Source organism: Lissotriton vulgaris, chromosome 6 (assembly GCF_964263255.1).
Source record: "Lissotriton vulgaris chromosome 6, aLisVul1.2, whole genome shotgun sequence".
Classification (NCBI taxonomy): Eukaryota; Metazoa; Chordata; class Amphibia; order Caudata; family Salamandridae; genus Lissotriton; species Lissotriton vulgaris.
The window spans coordinates 1,346,778,866-1,346,791,421 of NC_141694.1; positions in this window are offsets into that span (position 1 = coordinate 1,346,778,866).

A 12,556-nucleotide genomic window follows, 5' to 3' on the forward strand; every position below is an offset into this window, starting at 1 on the left:
AAAAACTAAAGACTACTATTGAAGTAAGTATTCTCATGCATAAAATTTACCATGCTGCATTGGGGCAAATTGAGTGCTGAAATGTGAAGCAGTGTGCTCCCACTCTCCTTTTGTTTGAAAGGGCTCCCTTGAGCTACTGAGCTGACGTGCCTGTGTTGGTGCAGCTGCACCCAGTGAGTGGTACAGAGAACTGGGAAGAATGTGGGCAGCATTTCCAGCATTCTGAAAAAACGTATTCCGCTCTACTGGTGAAGGAATAAATCCAGAAACACATGTCTAGAGTTGCACAGGCAGCACCAACAATGATGAAAAATTAATGACTACTAATGAAGTAAGTGTTATCACGCACTGCATTTACCATGCTGCATTGGGACAAACTGAGTTCTGGGATGTGAGGCAGTGTGCTCCCACTCTCCTTATGTTTTCAATGCACTTGTGTCCTCTCTCTGTTGCAGAAGGACCTCCAAAGAAACTAATGTTGCCTATAACTGCAGCTGTATCCCCTCAACAGAATATTAATTAATGAACATTGGGCAGAAGTAAGCTGTTCTATATTTTTGTCCGTTATACCTTCCCTCCTACTTGTATTTTTAACATCAGGGGAGCCTGACTTTCATTAGACTAATGTATCCTTACTGGTAGTGTGAATTCCCTGAATTCCATTTTCCCTTCCTGGCCCCATGGTCGCAGAAAGTGGTGTTTCGTACCTAAGAAAATGTGCCTTCTACAGACCTCTCGAAAAACTTATCATGACCTTTTGAGATGAAAAATACCATTTGCAAACTCTTGCAAAATATGTATTGTTCTCCCTAAAATCTCCACCTTCTTGAGAAGACTTCATTGTTTCCCTTTCTCAGTAAGAGACAATTCCACTGCCAATTTAATTTAGTATCCTTGAGTATTCTGTCAGATCTTGTGGTAAGTAGGGTGATTGACCATTTCAATTGTTTAGAATTATAAATGAGGAAATCATAGCAGGGATAATTTTCAATGAATGTTCTCTGCTAAAATCGAGTTGTCCATGATGTAAATCGGAAAACAAAGGTGAAAATCACCCCTTTATTCAGTTACTCTTACTCAGTTTTTGATTATGTGTACCCCACACTCTCTCAGATGAACAGTATATGGATAGAGTAGTGTACAGGAACCATGCAAACTTAGAATACTGTCATCCAACCGACCAAACTCTCCATAGTCACCACCTCTAAATATTAAAATAGCACCAGGTGTCCTTTCTTGCATACCTTTTCCCCCTGCTTAAATATAAAAACGCATGTCATCCTTCCATCCACCCTAGCTGAGTGTGATATCACCAATGTCACTCCCAAGAAAATATAAAAATGCGCATTTGGGGGTTCTCAGACCTTGTATTTGGGAACCACAAGACCCACAGCCCCAGGTGGCACCAGTTAGAGATGAGGTGGAGGTGGAGATGAGGAGGAAGCAGGTCCTTTCTCCCTGCCCTGCTACAGAGTACTATTATCAGCCAACGGAAGTCCATGGACCTTGCTCTAGGGGACCACAAGTCACACAGTTCTAGGTGGTAGCAGGAGGATGGGAGGAGGTGGGCCCATACTCCCTGCCATTACCAGTGACACTGTGCTGGTCCGTAGACCATATTCTTGGGAATGAAAAGACCCACGTTTCCAGGCGGCACCAGGAAGAGGAGATGAGCAGGTGGGTCCTTCCTCCATGTAGTGCTACAAAGCGGTATTAACAACTGCACTGCATTTGAGTTTGCAGACCTTGCTCTTGGGGATCACAATTCCCACAATTCCATTTCGCACCAAGAGGGGCGAGAAAGAGGTGGTCCTTTCGCCATGCAGTGCTACAAAGCGCCATTAACATACCCGCTGCATAGAAGTCAATGGACTTTGCTCTCTGGTGATATAAGTCCCACAGTTCCAGAAGACAGTAGGAGGAGGGGAGGAGGAGGTAGGAGAGCCCCACTGCACTGGAGTCCATGGATCTTGCTCTTGGGGACTACAACCCCCACAGTTTAAGGCATCACCAAAAGGAGTTGAGAAAAAGAGTGGTCCTTTCTCCCTGCAGCGCTAAAAAGAGCCATTAACAGACATGTTGCGCTGGAGTCAACAGACTTTGCTCTTGGGGGCCACAGTCCCACAGTTCCAGAAGGCACCAGGAGGAGGTGAGAAGGAGGGGAGTCCTTCCTGCTTGCAGCGCTGTAAAAAACCCTTGACAGCCCCACGTGTGCATGCGGGTGACGCCTGGCCAAAGTCTTGTTAAGAACATGATTATGGGTCTTATTACTAGTACAGCATTCCTCAGGACCGCCGTACTTGTTGTGGTGGTCTGACCACCACCACCACTGTGGGTCAACCCGCAGTATTATGAGGGTTGTGGTTGGACTGCCCCAAGACCACCGGCTCTACCAGGACCCAGGATCCAGGATCCAGCTGTGCCGGCGGTCTGCAACCGGCCTCAATATGCTGGAGGCGCCAATGCCAGCACCTCTGAGCATATAACAAGTTGACTTTCCACTGCCCATTTCATGGCAGTGAGCCCACCATGAAAAGGATGGCAGAGAGGGAACTAGTGAGGGTGGGTTTACTCCCCTGCAAGGGATTATTTCCAGCTATTATCCTCCAAAGGCAACAGAGGCTTTTTAATGATAGTGAAAAGAAAGCACTCGAGAGCCTGTAGGGCACTATTAAAAATAAGAAACTAGTTAGCCATGCTGCAAAAAATGTAAAGCACGACGACATAGATGTTCTCATTGAAGATGTAGAGTCCATCCTATTGTTAATATTCAGAAAGTCAATGTCAATATGAAGAACAATACAATATTAACGCTTTCGCCAGTTATGTACTCCACGTCAACCTCGACGCAGAAATACGTAGTCAGGCAGGCTCTGAGACATTGGCCTGAAGTCACTGATTGACAGGTCACTGGTGAGACAGCACGTAGCTGGCAGACAATTGCATAAACAGGAAATCCCAGATCAATTCCACAGACAGGGGCAGTGACACCACAATGGCCCAAGGAGATTAGCCCTAATGAAGTACATATGGCCAGAGGGGTACACACACTCCCAAAACACCATAAAGACAGATGCCACATTAGTTCAGAACATATAGCCAACCAGGACACAGAGCACACTGTACATGCAGTGATCACGTGCTCCCCCTGCTGAATGTGTGGACATGTGACCACATTGTGTCCATGAAAGGTCGAGGCTCGCCTGGATTCTTCATTCAATACCTTAATTTATGGCTACAAATCCAGTACATATTCCTTAACAAATAACGGTGGCTGGAAACATTTTATTGCATTCAATGAACTGTATAAAGGTCTATGTTAGACATAACATAATAACATGTGTATTTGTAAAGCGCACATTCACCCAGAGGTTTCTGTCACTGAATAACAGATGTTTATTGTTACCCAACTCAATGGTACTCATTTTATCAACCTCAGATGGATGAAAGGCTGAGTGGACCCACCAGAATTTAAACCTGTGACCATGGGGATGAACACAGGCCCCTGTAGTGGGTGCATTAGTCCACTGAGCCACCAGACCGGACCAATTGTAAATGGAGACAGTCCTCAGACCCTATGCCTGTGATGACGGTGCTCCTTGCTGCATTCTTTAATTAAATTAACTGTTTCTGTTTTGCCAAATAGCTTTTATCTCTTGTTTTTTCAAAGTATTTCATGTTCAAGCAACATTGACAGTTGGGCTTTGTGTATTCCTACTAGACAGCCAAACACAACGGGAGCTTAGTTGTGACTTAATGGGCCAGCTCTGACAGGATGGGATAGATGAGCTGGACACAGCCTCACTGGGGCGTAAGTTCTTGAGGTCTGAGGGGTCTGCGGTAGGTTTCTTCAGGAGGGCGCTGATCTCTGCATGCTTCCAGCTCTCCGAGAAGGTGGCGGATATGAAGGACTTGTTGATGATGTCTCAAAGTTTAGGTGCGATGATGGAGTCGGCTTTGTTGAAGATGTGGTGTGGGCAGGGATCGGCTGGGGAGCCTGAGTGGATGGTGTTCATCGTGTGGGTGGTATCTTCCATGCTGACCTGAGTGCAGGCGCACAAGGTGGTGGTGGGGGGTGTAGGTTCGGTGGTGGGGTACGTGTTCTGAGCGCCGAACATGTTGTGTATGTCGACGATCTTACGGTGAAAAAAAGTGGCCAGAGTGTTGCAGAGGTCTTGAGAAGGCGTGATGTCGTTGTTGCTGGCGTTGGGGTTGTAGAGCTCTTTCACGACGTTGAAGAGTTCCTTGCTGTTGTGGGTGTTGTTGTCCAGTCATTCTCTGAAGGATGACCTTTTGGTGGTGGTGGTGTTTGAGGGTGGCGTTCTTGAGGGCTGTCATGTTGTCCGTTGACTAGTTGTGGCGCCATGCTTTCTCAAGGTCACAGCAGGATTTCTTGGAGTCTTTGAGATCGTTGGTGAACCCCGCTGCTTTCTTGCTGTTGAGGTTGCTGGGAGGGTTTTTCAGTGGAGCAAGGGTGTCGGCGCAGTCGGTGATCCACTGTGTGAGGTTGCAGGCTCCTTCGTTGGGGTCCTTGGTGTTGGTGGGAGGGTTAAGGCGCAAGGTGGTGGTGAGTTGGTCAGTGGTGATCTTGCTCCAGCATCTTCGGGGGTTTTGTTGAGGGCGGTGGTGGGTCATTGTTTTCCTGAAGTTGAAGTGTACCCAGCTGTGGTCGGTCCAGTGGAGCTCAGTGGTGTGGCTGAAGGAGATGTGGTTGCTGGAGGAGAAGACAGGGTCGAGCGTGTGGCCGGCATTAATGGGTGGGAGTGTTGACCAGTTGCTTGAATCAGAGGTTGGCGAGGTTGTCTAGTAGGGCAGTGGTGTTGTTGTCGTGGTCGTTCTCCAGGTAGAAATTGAGGTCTCCTCGGAGGATGTAGTCGGGGGAGGCGAGGGCGAGTGGGCTGATGAAGTCTGCGATGGCCTCGCTGAAGTGTGAGCGTGGTCCCGGGGGTCTGTAGATGAGGATTCCTCTGAGGGTGGTCTTGGGGTCGGTGTGAATCTGGAAGTGCAGGTGCTCTGCGCTGGCGAGGGTGTCGTCGGTGTTGGTTGTGATGCGGATAGTGTTTCTGTGGGCGATGGCGATGCCTCCTCCGGCCTGGTTGACGCGATCTCTCCGGATGATCTTGTAGCCGTCCGGGATGGCAATGGCGATGTTGGGGGCTGAGGAGGCGTTCATCCAGGTTTCCGTGAAGAAGGCGACGTCTGGTGCCATTTTGTCCAGGAGGTCCCATAGTTCGACGGCATGCCTGTGGATGGAGCGGGTGTTGAGCAGGATGCACTTGAGGTGGTTGTTGTTGGCGGCTGTTTTGGCTGGTGCGGTGCAGGACCGAGTGCAGGTGAAGTAGCAGGCGTGGCAGGTGAAGGCTCCGTGGGTGCGTTTCGGGGTGGCTTGGTAGCAGGCTGGATGTCGGCCGGTGTTGAGTGCGTGGAGGGTGGCGGCGTCGTAGCTCAGTCGGGTTGGGTGGCTCTGTCGGGGTCCAGGGGCTCTGGCGTTAAGCGCGGTCCTGGCGCGGACGGGCGTAGATGGGCTTGCCTTTGGTGCGCCTTTGGCGCGCAATCGGCGCGCCCGCTGCGCGTGGCCGCTGCTTGTACGAACGGTCCCCGCCATTTATGGCAAAGTGGGAGGGAGGAGCAGCTGGGAGGCGGGAGCGGGGCGGCGAATGGGTAGCGGGAGACAGGAGAAGGGGGCGGGGCAAGCCTGGAGAGCGAGGGCAAGCCTGGGCAAGCCTGGAGAGCAGGGGCCCTAGGGAGAGGAGGCAGGAAGAGGGCCAAGCAGGCAGCGGCAGCAGAATCCGGGCACACGGGGGCCATGGGGTAGTAGAGTGACCGGGTCAAGGGTCACCTTGACCCGGTTAAATATGTAATTTAACTTACATATCATTGTTGCAATCCCTGCACCATGTAATATAGCCTTCAAGCATAGTTAAATAAACCAATTAGGTGTAACCAAATTGCAGTACATTTTTGGGGGGAAAGCACATGTTCTAAGCAACTTTTCAACGCAAGGCCTTAAAAGAGGATCTCTGCTTTACCGGCAGCCAATGAAGATTCTTAATCGCGGCCCAATCCACTTACGCTTTGGCAGGTTCAGTAAGAGATGTGCTGCAGCATTCTGCGCTCTTTGGAGTCTTTGGAGTTAGAGACCCAGTCGCCATGACGACCCCGCTAGTAGAGGTGCACTTCGCTGGCTTATGAGCAGCATCCCTCGAGGCCCCCCTATGCACTTTTATGCTACTTGATGCAATATTTAGTTTAGGAATGCTCCCAGGGTTCTTCTTTTCACTTTGGCATATTTCAATGTATTCTGACTCAGCTGTCAGTGTTAGTACATTTCTGAGCATACCAGTTAAGTCTGGAACAATATCCTTGAGACCCATTATCTCCGCCCTCAGCTCCTTCTCTAACTCTGAGTCTGAGGTGGAGCAAGAGGCCCTATTATCGCATTTTTTGCCAGTATGGCCCCAGGGGCATATTGAGATGTGTTCTGTATCTTATATCTTCTAGAGGCAAACATTGATTTATACAATCTAGGGTTGACTCTAGTGGTGGATCTATGCAGTTCAGATTCAGGGCAACAATAGCTGCGGTTATACATGTATCAGGTGTCGTATTTGCTACTATGTTTTGAGTTGGCTTCATTCGAAATAGAAGGCCAATTAGGATGGCGGACGGACCTGCGTCCGTCCGCCACCCCCGAGGTGGAGGGACCGTCCGCAGGGGCAGCGCCGTTCCCTTCCTCGGAATTAGGATGTGACCGCCACCCTGGCGGTCACATCCTGTATACTTAACATTGTGGTGGGTGCTGCTTGAAGCAGCACCTGCCGCGAGGTTAAATATGCATGTTTTCCCTTTGCATGCACAAAGCGGCAGGCACCGCGTGGTGCCTGCCGCTTTGTGCATGCAAAGGCGTGCACCTCCCACCCCCCTTCACCCTGGGGGCCTGCAACGGGCCCACAAAGAAAAGACTGTATGCCTTTTCGTGGCGGCATTGCCGCCGCGGAACGGCATGTCCCAAAGCAAATCCTAATATGGCTGGCGGTGTCTGATAGACACCGCCACCATATTAGAGCTTTTCGGCCGCGGTCGGAAGGCGACCGCGGTGGGAAAGCGGCGGACGGGAAGACCCCCTGCCATCCTGATCTGGCGGGGGTCTTTACAATCACCGCAGCGGTGAATCCGCCTCCTCCGGGCTGGTGGTGGCTTCCGCCGGCCCGGAGGATGCGGATTCACCACAATCATAATCGGCCCCTAGGTTAGGGAGTCTTTGTGCTACATATTTTGTTTTCTTATTAAGCATCCGAGTGACCCCTTGACGCAGATTGTTATTGCCAATGATAGATTCCACCTCTTCGATCAACAGGTCTGTTTCATTAAGTCTACATCTTCTTTGTTGCCTTGTTTTGTTTTTGGGCTCCTTGGGCAGATTCAGTAGCTTTACGTTTTCCCACGTTAAAAGAGTCAGCCTTAAAATGAGGCTTAATCACCTTAATCAAAACTCAAAACATCAAGACAGCACTGAAAAGTCAAAGATACAATAAAAAATGGCTACAAAGATTTCTCTACTACTGCTCCTTGTACACAACGCTGCAGTGTGGAAAGTCACTCCCAGTTGCAAATAGTTAGCGCTATCTTGTCAGCTTACACCAGAGTACAATATTACAATTTGGTCTAACTCTTCACATGAGGAATTTCAACTTTATTTACAACAATCAGTGGCAAAGAACAGACATAAAAAAGAAACAGTTGACAAAAAAACCGTTCTGTTACCCAATGTTTCTATAGAAGTTCGCTCCCAGCTACACTTGCTTTGCAGACAATCATGAATCAGAAAGTCAAGTTTACAAGCAGGCCTGCTGTGAGCAGCAAACTTCTGAGCCTCAGTTCACCAAAGTTCTTCATATATGAAGATCGAAGTACCAATTCGGAGCCAGTTTAACACTCTTGCTGATATTGTGTCTCAGTGCACAAGGGGCAAGCAGCTCTCAAGTATGGCGTAAAACCATGTAGCAGACTAAGTAGAGTTACCAGGCAACATAAAATTTAAAATATAAGATCCCAAGCTGGGACATTACAGTGCCTTGAGCTCAGCAGGCAGGTGGGGTGGCCCTGCACAGCCTCCTCTGGCCTAGGATGGCCTCGTCCTTGGCCCGAGAGAGAGAAGGCCCTTTTATGTACTCCCTCTGCTGATTGTCCAAGAGCCCCTCCTCCTTCAGGGCCCAATGTAGGTTTGGACAGGTTGTCCCTGAGGGTAGTGGCCTACAGCCAAAAAAGTGACCTATCCCTCACTGCGAAAGTTCAGTAGTGCTGATCGTTCCAGGGCCCCTCATTCTGTAAATCACAATGCAGGCTGGGACAGGTGATCCTTCAGGATAGTGGACTCCAGCCAGAGAAGCGACTCTTCCCATGCAGCGGTAGGAAGAAGGTGCTTTTAATCGCTTCTGCTGCAGATTGTCCTGGGGTCCCTTTTTTCCGGAGACCTAATGCAGGCTGAGGCAGGTAGTCCCTCAGGATAGTGACCTCTAGCCAGAGAGTGATCCATACAATGTTAAATAAGGCACATTCCCATCCTCTCCCTTTCAGACAGCACAGTGCAACAGGGTGGCTTGCTGGTTTGCGTTGTGTGAAATATTGATAAATATGGCCCAGGATGTCAAGTAGGAGAATACACTTAGGCACAAAGGGGCATATTACCAACAACTAGCGATAATTATCGCTATGTTGGTTTAGCGGCGATTTTTTTATCGCTGAGCTGCGGCGATTTTTATCGCTTAGGAACCTTGCTATTATCAAGGTATATCTCCTAAGCGATAGAAATCGGCCGAAATGCATGAATATCGCTGAAAAGTCAGCGATATTCATGCATTACCGAGCTAATGCTCTTAGCCATGTTATCCACCTCCCATTGGATAACATGGCTAAGAACTGCTATGGGGCAGGTGTTAGCTTTTGGAGATATTCGCGCTTAGCGCGAATATCTCCAAAAGTTGGTAATAGGAGATAGCAATGTTAGTGACTGTTTCCAGTCACTAACATCTTGGCACGCCCACTTTGCATGTCATTAGTGATAAATATCACTGACATGCAAAGCGGGGCCCAGGATGGTCGCTATCTCCTACTAGCGGTCGCTAACTGGTGTTAGCGACAGCTAGGTAATAGGGAGATAATTTTATCTCCGCTTTCTTGGCTTTTAAAGGCAAAAAAGCGGAGATAAACCCCCTTGATAATATGCCCCATAATTTTCAATATTTCACACAACACAGCAAGTTACAATGCTGCATTGTATGAAAGGGACAGGGCAGGAATGAACCATTTTGAACATTATACTGCACATTTATGATCTCTGTCTGTACTGGTGCATAAAGTGCTGCATATCACCAATGCAGGCACCCTTTGACCATGGTGCAGGATTGTTTTCGTGCAGGAAGTGACACCTTGCTGTCCTCAGAGGCATTTTTGACTTTCTACTTGTACAGCACAATGTAGTACACGGAGAAAGAGGAAACAAGGAGGAGAAATAAAGATATTTCTACTTTTTACGCCTCTGATGAGGAGGGGTACAATACTGATGCATTCACAGTTCTACAAGAGTTGGTAAATTGGAAAATGTGTTAGAATACATGGCTGAATTTGTTGGAACACCAAAGATCCAAAAATGGCACCGCTCCCTGCTGCAGAGCAGTGCAAAGCAGTGATTAGCGCTGCTTTGCATTACTCTAGTTTTATAAAGTCATGCGGGGCAATGCAAGGTGGCTTTGCATGGCATGGAAAATTTCATGTTGATTTTGTGGCGCCCTTGTGTCCCCCTGTGTCACTTAAGGGTGAGGCAAAACTTGATAAATATGGGCCTCAATGCAGGCTAGTTTGTTCTGGACCCAGATATGAGACTTGCTGGGTGTGCTTTGTAATATTTGAGCACTTTGTTTTATTGTTTAGACATGTTTATTTTTTTCCATGAGCTACATATCTTTCCTCTTCAATTTAATATTGGAAATTGTTCTATGTGGCTTTTAGGCTTCTGATGGATTTGTACATGACTGTTTTGTTTTAAATCTTTTTAATCTATTTCATATTTTTTCATATCTCTGTGAACTGATTAGCATATCATATATTCACTGTAGGTAATTCTAGCTTTTTGGCAGTGTCAATGAAAGTGTGTATTCAAACAACTTTGGGTTCTAAATATTTAAGTTTTTTAATGTTTGTCTTTGTATGAAAAAAGCTAGATTTATTTTCTATTCACTTTTGACTTCTCCTAACAAAGAGTCACTTTTTTGATGGACCTGCTGCTCAGTGTGTATGCCCTTATTTACAAGACCATGTAAAGCCACCCTGCATGACTTTTCATGGCCTTGTATATGGGCTCTTTTCACGCATAGCTCTGTGTGAAAGTGGTGTGCCTGTAGGTGTTTCCACCCAGCATCCATAGAACCTGACATATTGCCAGATTTACAAAGTTTTGTACAGTTGGGAATGCCTCAGAATCCAAAGCCTCACCAGAGGAGGCATAGGAGAGGCGCTTTGAGGAGAAATAATTTCAGGTTCACTGCCACAACATCGATATCACAAATATAGATGTAAGAAATATCGATGAAAAAATTATACACTACACAAATATCAACTCCATATACTTAAACAGGTAAGTACAAAAACATTGACTAAAAAATATAAATGTAAAAAGATATAGATGTACAAAATATCGATTTATGTATATATATATATATATATATATATATATATATATATATATATATATATATATATATATATATATATATATATATATTACCTACTGGCGATAGCCAGTAGGTATATATAGTTAGGATTTTTTTCCTATGGGATTTTTGAAAATTCTATGTCGAATAACTTTGGCTTATGAGGACAGAATTGGCTGAAATTTTCAGGAAAATTGAACATTTTGTTTCTGAGCAGCCCCTGAAAATTTGGGGGGGTTTCGTCAAGGGGGGGCCGAGAAAAAAGGGGGGTCCCAAATTTTTCCCATGCAATTTTCCATAGGGCGGTTGGCCTCACTTTTAGCCTGAACGGCTGAATGGATTTACACCAAACTTGGCAAAATTGTAGGGACTGGTAGCCCGATGTGCCTTTGCTATGTCTCAAGATATAGGCTCCATTGGTTTTTACGAAAATTAACTTTGAAAAATATATATTGGGCTACATTGGGCTATATATATGTTGGAGCCCAAATGTAGCCCAATGTAGCCCAATGTAGCCCAATGTAGCCCAAAGATGGCCACCAGAGACAAAAAAAACCAAATGTAGCCCAAATATCAGCCAGATGTAGCCCAACTATAGCCCAATGACAGATTGTCCCAGAGTGTTCTTAAGAACAACTAGAGTGCTAACAGTCCTACTTATTACAAAGGTATGGCACACCTGAAGCCATCTTGATTGGAATAAAGTGGTAACTCTTAAAACATTTAATTTAAAAAGGAACAAAATGAGGGGGTTCATTTTGCCATAGAAAGTATGATTAGCGAATATATGACGAAATCCCGCATACCATCAGTCCGCAAAAAAAATCCCGCATGTACTATTAGGCCGCAAATTAAAATAACGAAAACTTTTAGAACGAATATGCCTTTAGCATACACTAAACAACTAAACTACCCTAAACCCTAAAACACTACCCCCAGCATGACCCTACACTACACAAACAGTACAACACTACCCTAAACCCTAAAACACTACCCCCAGCATGACCCTACACTACACAAACACTACAACACTACCCTAAACCCTAAAACACTACCCCCAGCATGACCCTACACTACGCAAACACTACAACACTACCCAAAACCCTAAAACACTACACCCCAGCATGACCCTACACTACGCAAACACTACAACACTACCCTAAACCCTAAAACACTACCCCCAGCATGACCCTACACTACACAAACACTACAACACAACCCTAAACCCTAAAACACTACCCCCAGCATGACCCTACACTACGCAAACACTACAACACAACCCTAAACCCTAAAACACTACCCCCAGCATGACCCTACACTACGCAAACACTACAACACTAACCTAAATCCTAAAACACTACCCCCAGCATGACCCTACACTACGCAAACACTACAACACTACCCAAAACCCTAAAACACTACACCCCAGCATGACCCTACACTACGCAAACACTACAACACTACCCTAAACCCTAAAACACTACCCCCAGCATGACCCTACACTATGCAAACACTACAACACTACCCAAAACCCTAAAACACTACACCCCAGCATGACCCTACACTACGCAAACACTACAACACTACCCTAAACCCTACAACACTACCCCCAGCATGACCCTACACTACGCAAACACTACAACACTACCCTAAACCCTAAAACACTACCCCCAGCATGACCCTACACTACGCAAACACTACAACACTACCCTAAACCCTAAAACACTACCCCCAGCATGACCCTACACTACGCAAACACTACAACACTACCCTAAACCCTAAAACACTACCCCCAGCATGACCCTACACTACGCAAACACTACAACACTACCCAAAACCCTAAAACA